The 16,669-nt window shown below is 46.2% G+C and overlaps 1 protein-coding gene across 1 annotated transcript in view; it reads right to left on the bottom strand.

Annotated features, from left to right (window-relative positions):
* LOC112451656 (hemicentin-1) overlaps positions 1-16,669 on the bottom strand; it is a 132,601-nt gene that overhangs the window by 25,964 nt on the left and 89,968 nt on the right. Inside the window, exon 2 of the mRNA XM_025011436.1 lies at positions 6,862-7,013. The gene's annotated coding sequence lies outside the window, so the exon portion shown is untranslated. The remainder of the gene's footprint in view (positions 1-6,861; positions 7,014-16,669) is intronic.

Below are 16,669 nucleotides of genomic sequence, written 5' to 3'. Positions count from 1 at the left end.
AAAGTGGCTTTAAATAAGGGTCTCGGGGAAATGCGGTCTCTGCCGCGCATATATTGGTCCCTCTTGAGATATGCACCGGCGAGTGAAGTACTTGGATGACACTAGGAACTACTTCAACTCGCTGGTAATAGTGCATTCTGGCTATCTAGAGAGAGAGAAAGAGAAAGAGAAAGGGAGGGAGAGAGAAGCCGCGTTACGTTTTGCCCTCTTGAAACGACGCTGAAATTTAATGAAGGCGGTAAATTTTTGTAAGTTTCCTACGACTGGTTACGTTTCACGAGACGAAACATGTTTCTCAAGAGGTCCAATGGTACCGAGGGATTGTAAAATTACACAGTCCTGCATATTACAGAAATGGGAAAAGGCTGTGCTTATGACCGAACATCAAAGTGTAACAATTAATTGATTGAATTTAATAATTTCCTTTTATAAAACGCTGCGCACTTTATGCAATATAAATTTATCCTACCTCGATAGGAACGTTAATGCTATTATAATTTAATTCTGCGCAATCCACAATGAATGCATGCATCAATATGCAAACAATCCGAATGAATCTTTATTAAATAGAAAAAAAAAGACCGAACTGCTTCGTCCGAGGTAATGTTTAATACGGTAAATTTTAATAAAGACGCTGTCAATTAAAAGTATCGTTTGGTATAAGCACCGCGCAAAATTGCCACGATGAATGAAATACGTAGCACACTAGCAATAACGACGTCTACATTTGGACATGCTAATTTTGGGCAGAAGGCAATTTTGTTGAAATTTACATAATTCTCTAATTTAAGTCTGCTAATCGGCACCCATATGGTTGCGTTGGGACTGAATGAGTTTAATTATTTTAATTACGTAATAGACGCTCTGACCAATTTTGCTTAATGCGTGTATAGAGTTGAGCGACATAAGGGTATAATAGACTTATGTTCTGTCTATACTTATGAACTTTTCAGAAATTTCTTTTCCGCTTTGTCGATATTTACTGATATCTCCCTTTGTCTTCCTCATTTTCTATTATCCTTTTGTATCCTTGTAATCAATATTATTATCCATTAATGCTATTATAATTAGATTGTAATAGCATTAACATTCCTACTGATCGGTGTGTTACAATTCAATATTACGCATGAAATATCCTCTGAGAAAAAATTGTTAAAATCCAGAAATACGTAATTAAAATAATTTTGTTTTACTTTATCCGATCATAAGCATATTTTTTTCCATTTTTCTAGTACACAGTTGTACAATTTTACAATTCGTGTAAATATTCAACTTGTAATCTCACAGAACTTGATACAAATCTTAAGTAAACTCTTCTCTTACACGCAAAACCCATTCGGAGCAAGATCCGTTTCGTGCCCTGGGCATGAACGTAGCACGAGCCAACCCTGCCGACGGCGGCGGCGGTTAAATGGTGGGGAGATCCATGCGGAGGGGCGGAAGGGACAGAAGGGTGTCGGTGAACGTTGGGCCCCCATCTCGTGCGAGGTCGAGGGCGCAGGAGCGAAAAGAGGGGTAGGGGGCGGCGGGAACGGCGGGTAGAGGTGCACGACGGCAGTTTGCCCCCACCGATCCCTACGGCAGGTGGTTCTTTCTCCCGCGGGCTCCACTCGAGGGACCACCAAGCATTTTCGGCCGGCCGTCTGTACCATCGCGGAGAAGTGGCGCGAACCTGCTGCGAGCGCATACGGCAGCGGCCCGCACCCCGGATTGGAGGGCGCGACGGGGTTTTTAATGGATCGCGTCCGTAATAACACAGCCCGACGTTCCGATAAGCTCGTTCTGTCGTTTGCAAATTCGCGGCTTTCAGAAATCCGCTTGTCCGATCGATGCGAGGAGAGATTGCAACACGATTCTTAATAAAGAAACATTACCTCGTGCCAATCCTTCCACGTCGCTCAATCCGCCATGTCATCCGGGCCATTTTCTTTCTCGCTTCCGGAAAAAGAGAAAAGAGTCTTTCTTTTTCATGCGCAGCTTATTTTGATATTCACCCAAAATACCAAGCGTCGACTTAAAAATATGTATACGTATCAAAAATGCGGTGAAACGGGGATATTTCGATATAACCGCCGGCATTGTTAGCATTTTTGCGTGTCCTATTGCAATTCCGGCGCGATAGGTGTATCGCGAAGCACCGAAAGAGTTTTATAAATATATAGCCGGCTCGTTTGCCGATTCTATGCATTAATCTCCCGCTTTTTTCCCTCCCCCTTTTAAATAAAAGCGTCTCTTTATGGAAGACTCCACTGGTATGATTTGCATAGATTCGCAATTCGGAGGAAAGATAGCGCCAACACCGACGTGGGGTTTGGGGTCCAACCAAATGGGTTCTTCGTACACACACACCAATGCGCACACGTACGCGCAACGCGTGTATGTGTGTTATGTTTGTATTGCAGCTTATTTCGTTGTCGATTGTAGCCGCGGAATTCGGACGTGCACGATAGCATAAATTAGCGTTTGATGCACTGGGGTCTCGCCGTTGGTAAATGATAAACCGTTGCGGAGATTAAAACTGTATTTTGCATTGGCTGCGCGGCTCATCATAGAATGTCGATCACGCTGGCCCAGTTGCCAGTAGTCGCGATCATGTAAATTGAACTTCGATAAATTTCGGAACGTGTCGAAACAATCTTAATGGCCGAATAATGACGGGGAGATGGCGGCGATAAAAATCGCCGCTTCATCGCGCCGCAGAAAACAACGTTATTTTAAAACGATACGCTTTCGCGCGCGATGTGCTGTCGAAAACGTTCAAAACATCCCGGCCCGCACTACCTCGCGCAGCCACCGACACGACAATCCCATTTCACGTTGCGCCACGTCCTCGAGGAATCCACCCGTGGAATGCGGAGGACGCGTTTATTACGTAACGCCGCGTTTATTAGGGTCGTAGTTTGAGAGCGCCCGCGTGTCGTCGTCGTCACTTCCCTCAGTTGATCACCGCCAGTCTGTGGCAAACTTTAATCTTTCGGCCTCTTACAAACGAGTTGTTATTTATCTTCGGCGAACAAAGGACGTGTAATTTGGTCTCCTCTAGGCGAGAGGGGCCAAGATAGCGGCTGAGAGACGCTATTCTCCACGCCGCAGAAATTGGTATTTCGTTGAAAACACGCGCGTTAACGCCCCCGTGCAACCTCCGGGAGATGCTCACCTGCCCTTCGCCTACCTACCTGACCGGCCTGCCCGAATCCTCAGACATCGCCTCGCGCGCGCGGCCAGCTTTCTCTTTGTTTCGTGAAACATTGTTGGATCGAAAATGATGGGGAAAGGGTTTGGAGAGCCAGCGCGCAGGTTTCCATCATGAGGGTACGTCGCGCAAAGCATCGCAATCATGTTCACACCGACATGCATTGGCATGCGCTGTCCACAAATATGTGCAAAGTACCACCTGACGCTGGCGAACGTGTATGTATGTGTGCGTGTGTGTGTGCGTACGTGTGTATGCGCGCTGGTAACATTATCGCCAACAAATATTTGCTCCCTGTCGCGGGGTCGATAAACATCAAAGAAAAGTTGCCGAAAAATTGGAAACTCAGTTTGCGTACAATGCGAGAGGAACTTTTGTATTCCTACTGTCACTTCTTCCTTTACTTTAAAAGATTGTATCGAAGCACGTTATGACTCGAACTGAAAACAGTGTCAAAGCTGGTATACTTGCGCAACTTTATTTTCGCCTTCCGTTATACTCCGGCGAGTTCCGCGCCGCAAATCGCGTTACAATTCTTTTAATTTCGCCCGTCTCGCTCTTAATACAAACATATATATAATATTGGATTTTTCCAAAACTGGTGGCGGGGCGTCGAGAAACTTGACGTCTCGTTTATTAATGGAGTAAATTCAGTATGACAACGTGGGATATTCTTGGCAACGAAATTTATCTCCGAAACGTTGCCAGCAATTATGTCAACTACGTTGCGGTACCGCGGATGCCGCTTGAGAGACTTTCGTATTTTTATTTACAGCTTCGTTTATGCTCTCGACAGTCGTGCTCCGAGAGAAAGCGTCACTTTTAACAAAGCTTTATGAAATAGAACAGTAGCGCGACCCGCGAATGCGTGGCGAGTGCGCACAGGTTGGGGAACGGTAATCAATCAATCCTGGGTAGATAGATAATTAACTGGTCGACAAATTCGGCAAATAACGAATTCGATTAGTAATGATAAAATATGCATCCTAGTCATTCATGGGATGTGTATTGTATACTCCATTAATTAACTAACAAATCGAATTCGATACCGTCATCACTCGATATTCGAATTCGATATCGCCGAGCGGATTTTTTTTTAGAATCAGGTTGACGAAGTGGATTTTCATAATGTGTAAGTCCTCAATCCGGCATCCATTAGCGGATTTCCGTATAACATGCTCTAGCACATTCATTATAAAAATCCAATAATTAAAATTTTTAATTCTTTACTATCTCGTATAATTAAAAGTAATGTGCTTCATTATACTAACAAATAGTTTCTAATTATCAATAATTAAGCAATATCTTGGACGTAATCATGTTATTAATTGACAAAAAACGATTCGGCCTGCGCAACAAATAAGATATCTAAAATATTATGTCATTAAGACATCAATAGTAATTTTTAAGGTAAAGGTATTTATATGAATTTATAATATAATATAATATCTGACCATAATATTCAAATGTTAATTTACATTTTGTACGCAGTCGCCCGGTTCTAATGCCCCAAATGGAAAATGTATTGTCCGTAGTGATCTGAATCTGAAGCGGGCTTAACTGAGCGCGTATCATTCCAAATCCTCGCGATCAACGCCCGGTAATTAGCTATGTACATAGAAAGTCAATCGCGGCCGATTATGCGCGCATCGACGCGTGACGGAGTGCGTGCGGGACAAGCGTGCGTTTATTCGTTCGTTTGTTCGGTACGAACGATGCAGCCCCACGCCGATTTTCGATCTTCCGAACGACACGAGTGAGTTCGGTCTGATTCGAGGTAGTGAAGCGAGATCGAATCCCGAGGGTTGATGGTAGTAGCGCGGTGGAGGAGAGGATCGCGCGCCGCGCCGGTATAGCCGAAGCTCGGCCGAAACTCGCTGTTGCAATTCGCTCAAATTGAGCCGTCCAATTTGTTCGGATTGTCATGCTAAAGCGGGTCGGGAGCGGCGAAAGAACGAGCAAAGAGGAAAGGAAAGAACGGTCTCCCCCCGCGGTCGCGCGATGCGGTGCGGCGCGGCGCGGCGTCCGTCGCAGTTTCCCACCATTGTTATCGCCCTCGCGCTCGTACGGGGGCCAGATTTGCGAGCGTAACACGCGCTCTCGTATCTCTTGCAGTGACCGATCGACATATATATACACGGGGATAAGACGGAATACGTAAGAGTTGCGTGTCTAGCTCTGCCGGTACTTACGCGCGATAACCGGCCGGCTGTGTTCCGTGTAAAGAAACAATCGTAAAGAAATTGTAAATGACTGAAGAAAGTTTCGCATATGCGCGCAGATTAAATGCTCCTTATTAAGACTTTCATTTTGCGGTAATTGTATGCGCATAATTTGCCCCGCGGTTTGTAAGTTATGCGCGATTCGAATGTCAATGGCCAGCTACAATCTGGCGAGAGTCCAGCCGAGTACGCCGATTCGAGCGGCTGTCTGTATACGCGCGCTACATTGACCCATCGTTGCGTCGGTCAATAATCGGCGATATATTGGAAAATGTTCGGGGAAAAAGTTGAAGCGACGCGGCGTTATCGCCACTTGAAGTTACGTTAATACCCGTCCAATGAACGATTTTGATTTTCGCTCGGGAGCGGCTGACGCGCTTCAATTTTTGGAGCCCTGTCAAAAGTGGCGACCGCGCCATTACGTGTCATTTGCTTTCCGATGCTTCAAGCCCATCGCGCCGATTTTCGTCGGCGATTAAATATCGGCAGACGCACGGCCGCGTGTAAGCACCCCCGGCCTTCGCGCATTCGCTCGCCTAACACAGCCCCACGTTCTCTACCGCTCGGTCGCGAGACCGGTTGCACGCGACGCGCATCGCGAGGCGCGCTGCGTAATATCCGGACGCGGTTTTAAGCCCATTTGCAACCGCAAGGGATTAGTATATTTCGTTGTCGCGCGTGAAATACGTCGACACCGAGAGTTCTCCGTTATTGCCTCTAAAGCGCTTGTACGTTCAATCTATCGTAACGACTTTTAGAATTATGACACGTGTGTGTACTTATTGGGCTTAAATTCTATATAAGATAGTCCGTTAAAAAATAAAAAATATATCTATGCAATTAATTAATTGACGAAAGAAATTATTGTAACGTAGAACGCACACTACGATAGTTTACACTTTTAGAAAATTAATCTCACAGCGTTATTTAAGATGCTGCGGCAGATATGATTACGATAGAACGCATTCTGTTAGATTTGGCAGAGCTCGCGAATATATTTGCAGTAAAAAGGTTTAAAGAGAATTTCATACGTACGTTTGTAACTTTACGCTTCGCTGGATGATCCCCTGAATATTTACGATTGTATAAAGATTCCGTTTGGGACGTTATATCTCGCGGACCCGCGATTCCGCGTCGGGAAGGAGGGATTTGTGGGAGGGGGGGATCCGTCGAGACCTAGGGTCGCACAATCGAGTCTTTATTTCTTCGAGGTCACCATCGCGCGGTGACGATAAAGCGATAACCGCGTGGCGCGCGCGCTCCGCTCGCCTGAGTGCCAATGCAAGCGACACACAAATACATCCCGGATCCAGTATTCGAATCGTTATTGTCGTCGACGGTTCGTTACCCCGTCGAGTCCTTTTGACCCGGCGAACGCATCGCGCGATTCCGCTTCCCCTTCTTCTGTGTGCTCCTTCCTCGAAAGCCCCGAAGACTGTCTCTTACCGTCTTGTCTCTCCGTTCTACGTTGACTCTCCGGGATGGGAGCATCAGGCCCCCTCTTCCCTCGTATCCGTTTGGCTGCACGCGCGAGAGCGACGTTTACCGTTTTTCGCCAGTTGCCTCACCACGATCGATAGTTCTGATACATCATCTTCCTGGAAATAAAATCCAGGAAATAAAATTGTCAATGTGTCACATTCGCGCTATTTTCGAAGACATCGCGCAGGTTCCGCAGGAAGGGAGAGGAATAAGGACGCGCGGCGATCGTTGTATTACAATCTGAGAAATTTAATCTATTATTATGAACTAGTTGATAGTACGATGGGAGGAAAGCGCGGTTGTATATACAGATGCGGAGGAGCTGAGGAAAATTCACCGCGACGGTATTGCATAAACCGATATTATAAAAGCCGGTCGAGAATTACCGGAAAGAATATTGAAAGTTATTATACCGAAGATTCGCCGTGGCGAAAGCCGAAGCTCCGCTCGAAGCAAGTTTATTTTGTTATTTATAATAAATTTCTGGATATTGCGAGCTTCGCCGCGTATTTATCGCGCTGTATGGATATTTTGATGATGGAGAGTTTCTCCATGTAGGTTAACATATATTACATGCAAAACGGCTAGCACCGTATACGGTCGAACGTTCAAAATTCCCATGAGTGAAAAGTTTCGGGCTAAAAGGATGCATTCCGCTGGCCTTGAACGAGGTTCTTGGCTTTACATACGCGAGCTGCTGCAGCATGCGCGCCTTTTGAGCTGCGCTCGAAAATTTTCTCCATAGAGAGAGCAAGCAAATCCGGAAAAGGGCGTCTACCCCTATGAGTATAAGTATTATTAAAATCCGTTTATGCTCAATCACAAATTACAGAAATATCCTGATTTTATTTTTGTAGAGTTTAAAATGTATACGATTTGTCCGAAATTATCTTATAGGTCATATTTTCCGCGATATTTGCAAAACTTTTTTTCTCTTTCTCTCCCTCTCTTCCTCTCCCTCTCTCTTTCTCTCTTTCTCTCTTTTATTTTCTCGCAGAATATTTCCAATGTAATTCTCGTTAACACTTCACAAATGTACGAAGTTTTATCGATATCGGAAAATCCATGAACGTTTTGTAAGCGTATTGCACGAGATACGAGGACGGAGCCTGTATCGTTGGAGGAAGCAAGCATCACGCTTATTTAGGACGCGTCAGCCTAAGCGTGATCTCGTAACTTTTCGCAGCTAGGATAGACGTTTCCGTCCAGAGGATCGATCGACGTTGACGTCAGCGACTTCATTATCGTCGTTTGGAAGAGATAGATAGAGAGAGAGAGAGAGAGAGAGAGGAGGGGAGGGGGGAAGAGTGAAGGGCGAGGGAGGCAGAGAGCGAACAAACGAGGCGAGGGACAAGAGCCGCAGTTTTAATTACGGACCGCCGAAGCAGTCTCTCCTCCTGATCCGCGGAGTCATGGAAAGCGCGCGGAAAATGCGATTTAATTAAATGGTAACAATTCACGATCGGCGTATTAATGAAGCATCTGCCCGCGTTACTCCGGTTCCTGTGCGATGGAGGAAGCCGGAGGGCCGCCCTCTGATAGAAAGAGAGAGAAAGCATCGTTGGCATAGTTGTGGCGGCAACAATTGCGTTCCGATTCGCGTATTGGACGGAACAAACCCTGCGCGCCCGGCTTTGAATTCGCGGATGCTGGGCTGCTCTTCCTTTCGCAATCGCTCACTCGCGTTCGCCGCGATTAACAATGACCTCTCTCGACGAATTGGCGGCCCGAATCTCGCGAATATTCACTCGCTGGTGCGAGTAATCGTTATTCTAATGGATATTCTAAAGATATTGCCGACAATTCCAAAACGTATTTGTTAGAATATTTCGGGTTTCTATTTCGAATAACTTGGCCATTATACCGGCGCGCAAGTGATAGAAATTTAAAGTGGCTTGACTGTCTCGCTCCAAATATCCCCAAAAATATGAATTAAAAATTAGGACGTATATATTCGATTATCATCTGGAATAACACGGGCTAAAAGACCGCAGTCGTGCGATAAATAAATAACCAAATGGAAAAGCAAACTTAGGAAGAAATTCATATACAATGCCATAGAATACTAAATATCGCGATTATATCGCTCGCGATATTAAATAACGTGAAACAATTGTTTTTTTTCGGCTGTGCAATTAAATTTTAATACTATTTTACATTTTCATCTCATTAACGTCAAATTCTCATTATTATGTCAACGCAAGATATAATAATGTCAATAAATCGGCTGAGATAAAAGATTTAAAAACGAAAAAATCAGTTAAACATTATTTTTGTACATATCCTTGTACAATTCTTGTAAAATTAAATGTTATGTTCTTACACGTATACTTTCGTATATGCATATTAATACATCCGGTAATGCACAAGTTATTATTTAAAATATTAAGCTGTGGCAGGAATAATCACGAAAGATAATTCACAACAACTTACATGAAATTTACTTTGCATTGAATATTAAGAAAGTTATAGCACGAAAATAAGATTTTACACGAGCCGTCTTATTTATCCAAGATGTATTGCTTCCGTGTTCTATTCGTATCTTTCTTTAAGTAAATTTTCCGTAATAATAATAGAATTAATAAATCCTCATCTTTAAGAATTCAAGATACGACTTGTATTATATCTAATTAGGATAAACGAAAAATACAAGCATGTACATGCATGTGCTTAAACACGCTAACTTTGGACAAAATTCTCTCCATTGCGGGCTTCCGTATTACATCTAGATTGCTAATTAAACCTTACCTTATCCCAATGTTTCATGTACAAACTTGTACATAAGTTACAAGCATGCGTGGCAAGACTTGCCAAAGGCTGTTTACATATTAACAACGATGCGTCTTGTAGGAGTCTCGTGAGAGAATGTTAATCCTGCATAAATTAAGGTTCGACGATTCTCCTTTTTTTTCCACTCGCGTTCTAACACATCGCTCACACTTCGCTTGTTTATAGCCGCTAAACAACAGCCTTTAATAACCGCTTTAACTTTTGATTCCCTATTGCGCGTCGAGTAACTGCGGAAAGTTTTTTTTTTTCGTCCGACAGAAAAGTTTGCAGTTAACAAGAAGATATACGGACGGGGAAATTATTAGCTTCGCGAAACTAGTGAAAGAATATTACTTTGTAACACCGTATCTCACACGCCGCTGGAGCCTACCTAATATATTTTAAAACGGTGGTGGATCTCTCGCATTTATCTAAAGTTCTGATCCTCGCGATAAGAGCGACACGATGAACGCGATGACCTTCTTAGCACGCATGGCATACTTGCCGTCGAGTTACGTCTTGCCTGAACGACGTAACGGTACCCACCTGAACCCGTATCTTTTACGCATCGCCGTACGCCGATTTCGTAGCACATATGTAGAGAAAGAGACACCCGGAGAGATCGGGGACGTCGAGTCATCGAAAACTTGTCAGCTTTAAATCGAAAGGACGGTCCCGCACGGCCACGCTCGGACGGATCATCTTTGTTGTGGATGATATTTGAAGCTCTTTCTCTCTCCTTCCCTCCTCTTCTCCTCCCTCCCCATCCTCTCATTCTCTCTGCTCTCTCCGCTCTCTTCCGTTATTCCAGTCACTCTGCCACGAAATTGTATTATCTCGACAAACAGTGACAATGCGCTTGGCGAGAGTTACAACGTCGCGATGAAGCACTAGAAAATTTCATAACTCGGAGCGATGAGATAAGAGGCCATATAGAGGGTGGTCTAATGCGCTGTTTTTCTTCATGTTGTTTATACTGTCTTATTTTTATCAGCAACTATCTGCCGGAAAATCATCGCGCCGTCCGTCGTGCAATTTCCATTTTTATCTTGGGGTGGTCGCGCGCGCGGCGGCGGCGGCGCTCGCTATGCGCCTCAGGTGTACTTCCTATGACCCTATTTTTCTTCCCCAGTGTTTTTAACGCGGTATACTTAACGGCTGATTAAGGCCTCTGTATTCGTGTCCTCCGAGCACACACGACGATCAAACCATACGATCTATAGTTATAAATATAATCGCGACATGAAGATGCCATTTCCCCGGCTGCAGCCTATCATAAACGAGAAAAAAAAGGCAGGAAAAATATGTGAAACTATAAGTAACGTCGTCCGGAGTAATAACGACATCGAGCCCCGCAACGGTAATTACCCCGAGATGTTTCGAGATGAGTATGGGAAGTGTCTCCATACCATCAAAATTTAAACGGTTCCCAGGTTATGAGCAGCGCTCGACGGGGTTAATGACGTCGCGCGTCTAATCGCTCCGTCGAAGCCTGAGTTTTAAATGAGCGTAAGTAGGGACGGGTTAAAAGGCAAAGTTCATCGCCTGATGACAGACATGCCATCGATCGAAGTGGCTGTGCGTTTTCCTCTATACGATGCGATCGAAAACGAGAGAGAAAGAGAGAGAGAGATAAAGACTAAAGACAAAGAGAGATAGAAAGCGAGAGAGCCGAGCTGATCCCAAGATGGCCTCTAACCGCGTGTACAGCATCTCGCCACGGCACGAAACTTGTCGATCTCGTCCCCGGCTGCGGCCACGGCTGCCGAGTCACGCCAACCATCAGCGATTCAAAGGCCCCGAGGGCCAGCAGATGGTCGCCGATGGCTGTGCATCGCGCGGCGCGCGCGCGGATCGTACGAGAGAAGCCTACCTAGCGGGGCCCCGTCGTGGCGTCATCAGGAGAGACGGCAACATCGCGCGTCGAGCGGGCCCCGGGCCCTCCGGGCACGAACGCTGGCTCCGTTCTCCACGCGCGCTGCCGTGAACCCTATACCTGGCGAGGCGACCCGCGCTGAAGCATGGGTCCCGCGCGCGTTTCTCGTCCCCCCCCCCACTCTCCCGCTCCCCTCGCCGTTCTACGATCTCCTCACTGACCCGCTGTTCAAGAATGTACGGCAACGTCGCGCGACGTGCTGCAACCGGGGCCTGCTGTCGATGTTAGGGGCCCCGCGATCAGGGCCGGCTTCTTCGCGACTCCTGCGATCCCCCATTATATCCGCGCACGAGTTATGTATTTATACCGCTTTATGAGTGGCGTTGACATGAGATTACTGATCGGCTGGAGGTGCCATTTATCGTTTATCGAATCACGATTCGCGACAGCGGATAAAAATCATGACAGTAAAGAACGATGCTGTTATAATATCCTTGGGCGAGACTGCTTACGAATATCGTGGCGCGAATTCGTTGGTTAAATCATCTAGAGTTGGCAGCCGCGGTAAAAAGGAAATTGGCGGAAATCGGAATCGATCCTCCTTCGTATCGCTGCAAAGATCGATCGATTGCCTCTCGCTAGAGTCTCGACTACACGGCTCTTACATCAAAGTCATTGTTTTGGCAAGCGATCTCGCTGCTCGCTGCTCGCAGCAGACGCTTCGGAATGTGCCGAGGCTCGTTTTACATACAGACGACCGTGGACCTGAAGAGGTCTAGCGCCGTTCCTGGCAGACCGTCAAGAAACCGGCTAAGCCTCTGACGCTGGCTGGCATTGTCTTGGCCTCAGGCGAGGAAGGCCGGGTAAGGGCCCTCTTTTACGTCTTATGCTTGCGCGCGTACCCGTATTTACTACGAAGCCGAGCCGTTTTACCTGCGAGGATCGCGCGTACTACCATTTCCCTTTAAACTTTTACGTTGTGACACGTGATCGTTAACGATATTGGCCTCGAATAATGATTCCGATCCGGTTTTTTTTTTTTGCGACAACCATCTCTTGACGTCTTCCTCTACAATCGGGATTATTTCGTTTTTTAAGAAACAATATACCGATTACCTTTGTCAAAATTAATTTTAGTGAGTGGCAGGTTCGGAGAAATATATGAAAATAATACGTTTTGTATATCAGGAAAGATTGCTAGAAGCTACATTTGAGGTTTCCCATTGGAATAAATCTCTCTACTAGACATTTGCAATAAAATACTAGTCCCAAACCACAATCGAAGAAGATCCGATTTAATAATAGTTGACAGAAACAAGAAAGATGAAGGTACTGATTACTGAGGTATCCTTTTATAATTTCAGAAAAGAAAAGAAACTTGGTAACCACTGATTTTATTATAACGGTAATTTTTTGTTACCACGAAAATATTCAGAGGTTTCACAACTAATTTTATAAAGAGGCTTACCCCGCATTATGGTAAAATATTTAATTTCGTTAAATCGTGAATATTGCCAAATTTTTTTTTAGTGAAAACAACCTCTGATTTCCTGTATAAAGCAGTAAACAAAATAATTGAAAATCACGTATGGAAGAGAATTAGCGCAAAAATATGAGAAACATGAAAAATGCGGTGGAAACGAATTTCGCCTCTGGTTTATAATTAATACTCGATCGACAGTGTTCATCAGGAAACTTCCGCGAGTACCGCGAAACTGCGATACCGAGTCGAGTTTTATATGAAAAATGCGGCGTGGGTTAATGCGCGACGTATTATATCGCATCATCGCATCCTTCGGATAATTCTTGACTCCCCAGCCATACATCTTCATTAAAACCGAGTTATATTCTCGAAGTCTAAAAGGGGAGTATACTCGCACGTTCTCTTATATCACGGCGTCGTAAATCACATTCCGAAATTCGTCTAGGAAATGCGATTTCTCTCCTGACGTTCGACATCTCTGGGTTATTCATTAACGTCCGCGCGGCTTTCCTTCAATTATTTAATTTATTGTTCCTAAAACTTGCTCGCGGCAAGATCAATGCGCGCACCTAGATATGTCTGTGCGTAATTAATTGCTTTGGCTGATATTAGGAAAAACTAGACGCGGCTGCAAAAACACGATAACGATTGAAACTGTTGTAAATAATAGAAAATTTTAATAAGTCGAGTATAAGTCTCAATCTTACTATTAGATCTATGTGCATTTAAGAAGAACTATTAGGTTCTATTCTCTCGGTATAAGCGGAATGAAATATTTCGATATCGACAGTTTGGCACTTTAGACTTATGGATTTTATTCCAATGATCCGGCTTATTTCTCAGATAAATTTCATTTTCGCGAACTTGAGATAATTTTCTGGCCGTTTCGTCATATTTTCTTCGAGTTATTTCGTAACGTGGAACATTTTATCTTATTGTCGTCTGTTTTATCAATCTCGCTGCTAACTAGAATGAAATATTTCGATTCCGCTTCGATAGTCTGCCACTCCGGATTCACTTCATAACTTTTCTTCGTGATCCGACTTATTTCTTGGGATTTCACTTTCGCGAACTCGAAGCAATTTTCCAGCCGTTCCGCAATCGTCATATTTTAGCGAATTATTTTGTTACGTTACGTAAAATATTGCGTAACAATGATTTGGAAAATTCAAACGTCTTGCATCGTCACGTCTGCATCTCGCGTGCCGGCGCACGCGTGATCGCGCACGCTACATGGAAGCGTATATGTTCTCGCCAGCCAGCGTGAATATATGCTCATGGACGCAAGTGAGTTAACGTTGTAGTTCGCAAATGGAGACTTTCACTAATCCGGCTGCCGCGTGTCAGCCGATTCAGCGATGGTCTCCGTCGCTTCCGTTGGGGCTACGACTTATAGGCGTCAGCGTAAACGAACGGCCATAATATTCCGCGAAAAGACGTACGCCGCGCATTCCGGACACGCGCTCATAGCCGCCGTGGAACGAAAGTTCGGAAACTAACAAGGAGTTCTTTCATTCCGGCATTTCCAGCGACCGCGCGGCCCTCCGCCATGCAGACATCGCCAACAAAAAATGCATCACCCTCAAGTAAGAGGAGAAGCGGCCGGGAGGTTGAGAGCGTGACGCGAGGGAAACGAGAGCAAGCAAGGGGAAGGAGAGAGAGAGAGAGAGAGGAGCGAGCAAGAAGGAAGACGAGACGAGGTGGAATGAGAGTGGAACGAAGAGGGGCAGATATGCAGATACGGAGGAAGAGAGACACTCGAGAGTTGTGCTCTCTTACGTGTCGCAAAACTATAAAACTTTAATATTGAAGCTCCCTCAAGCGCGCGCGGGGGCGCGCGCATCCCTCGGTACCGGAAAAAAAGAAGACGACGTCGGCTGCGCGTTATCGTCACTTTGTTCACGAGGAGTGCGTCAAACTGCTTATCTCTCCGCGAGAGCGGCGGGGGTCTGTACGCCTCTGGATCCGTGGTTCCGTCGAAGAGACGGGCGGCTACGAGAGAGAGGGGAGAGAGGAGCGACGCAAAGAGAAACACTAGACGAGAGAACGCTATGGCCCACCCTCGCTCGCCAGTGAAGGGTGGGAAGGGGGGACGAGAGTCGAGAATGGACCGCGGGGGGATGCAGGAACTCGATGGGACGCGAGAACGAGACGGCGAATGACGGCGGAAGGAGGAGAGAGAGAGAGAGAAAGACGCCCGGCGGCGATGGGGGAGAGGACGCGAAGGGGGACGACGCGGCAGGCTCGCCCGCGCGAGTGGGGATGGAAAGGTCTTGGGTTCAACGTTTCCTAAGAGACGTTGGCGGCTAAATTTAACCGTGCCCCGCGTCATAGCGGCGCACGATCCGGCTTCTCTCGTTCAAGGCCGTGAAAATCACCGTCGATTTGGATTACGGTGCGATACTACGAGTTGTTCCACGGCGCGGAGCAGACGATCGTTCGATCGCTGACGACTGGACGGGACAGGCGACGATTCAATCGCACTTAAAGTTGCACGACGCGGTGTCATCAATTTTGCGCCCAGTGGCATTGTCCTCTTATACTATGGTAATCAGACAGATTTTGATGACAGACGCGCTGAAAAATGTAAATTATTATAAATAAATTGTCGCGATTTTTCTCTGTTGCGATCGTTCATTCCAGTCTTATGTGGACGATACCGCGTTCAATTAGTCGCGATTTTCATGGTTACCTCTGAGAAGAACGGAATCGCACAATTCCTGCGGCATCCCGGTCGGTCGGCGTAAACCTCGGCGCCGATACATCGATAGCCCGGCGTAATCCCCGCTCGGAATCGGGGGAGGGAAATAATTTACGTTAATCCTTTGTAACGAGAGGCATTGTATCCCGTAGCCGGCGCACGATGCAGCATTATATAGGATCGAGGAGGCGGCAGGGGGGAAGGGCGGGGAGAAATTAGAAACCCGGCTCCTCTATTCCTCCGCGTCTCTCCCTATAATTGGATCTAGAGTCGTCGAAACGTGACACGCTAATCGGCGCAAGTCGCTCCGCCAAGGATAGAAGTCAAAGAGTCTGCCCGTGAGCGATAAGCCAAACTCCTTCCCTCCCTCCTCTCTCCACCCCCCGGCACCCGACTCGATAACGACTTTATGTCCGTGTTCTACTTACTTCGTTCGTGCCTCGCTCGCGTGCTCGCCCGTCTCCTCGTAAAACGAGTGCCCCGGGTAGGTAGGTAGGTACTCCCCCTACGCCGAGGAGGGACGGGGAGCGGGTCGCTGGCCGCGACCGTACAGCCGCGGCGACGACGGCGACTAACTTTCGACACGGCGACGACGACGACATCGTTTCCTCCTGCACTTTTACATTATCGTCGCTCATCCCTCGCGCCCGTCCACGCTGGTCCGAACTTTAATCTCATCGCTTTACTTTGATAAATCGCGTGACGGCCCTGTCCTTTTACGGGCTGACGGGCGAATTGACAGTGCTTTTTCGGCGAGAACGATGTCCCTGGAGTACAGAGGGCTGTACTCCAGATTATTTGTGGCCGCCTCGAGTATTACGTCGCGCACAGACTTAGCGCGAGAAGAGAACTTCGTATCCACAGTTTCTGAGCAGGTAATAATACGTGTGGGATTCGTAGATTAAACGGAAATTTCCTTAAATAAGTTCCACGGTTAAAGTTA

The sequence above is a fragment of the Temnothorax curvispinosus genome, unplaced genomic scaffold, assembly GCF_003070985.1.
Source record: "Temnothorax curvispinosus isolate PA1 unplaced genomic scaffold, ASM307098v1 QBEX01000258.1, whole genome shotgun sequence".
NCBI classification, from domain to species: domain Eukaryota; kingdom Metazoa; phylum Arthropoda; class Insecta; order Hymenoptera; family Formicidae; genus Temnothorax; species Temnothorax curvispinosus.
This window is presented reverse-complemented; position numbering and strand designations above follow the sequence as displayed.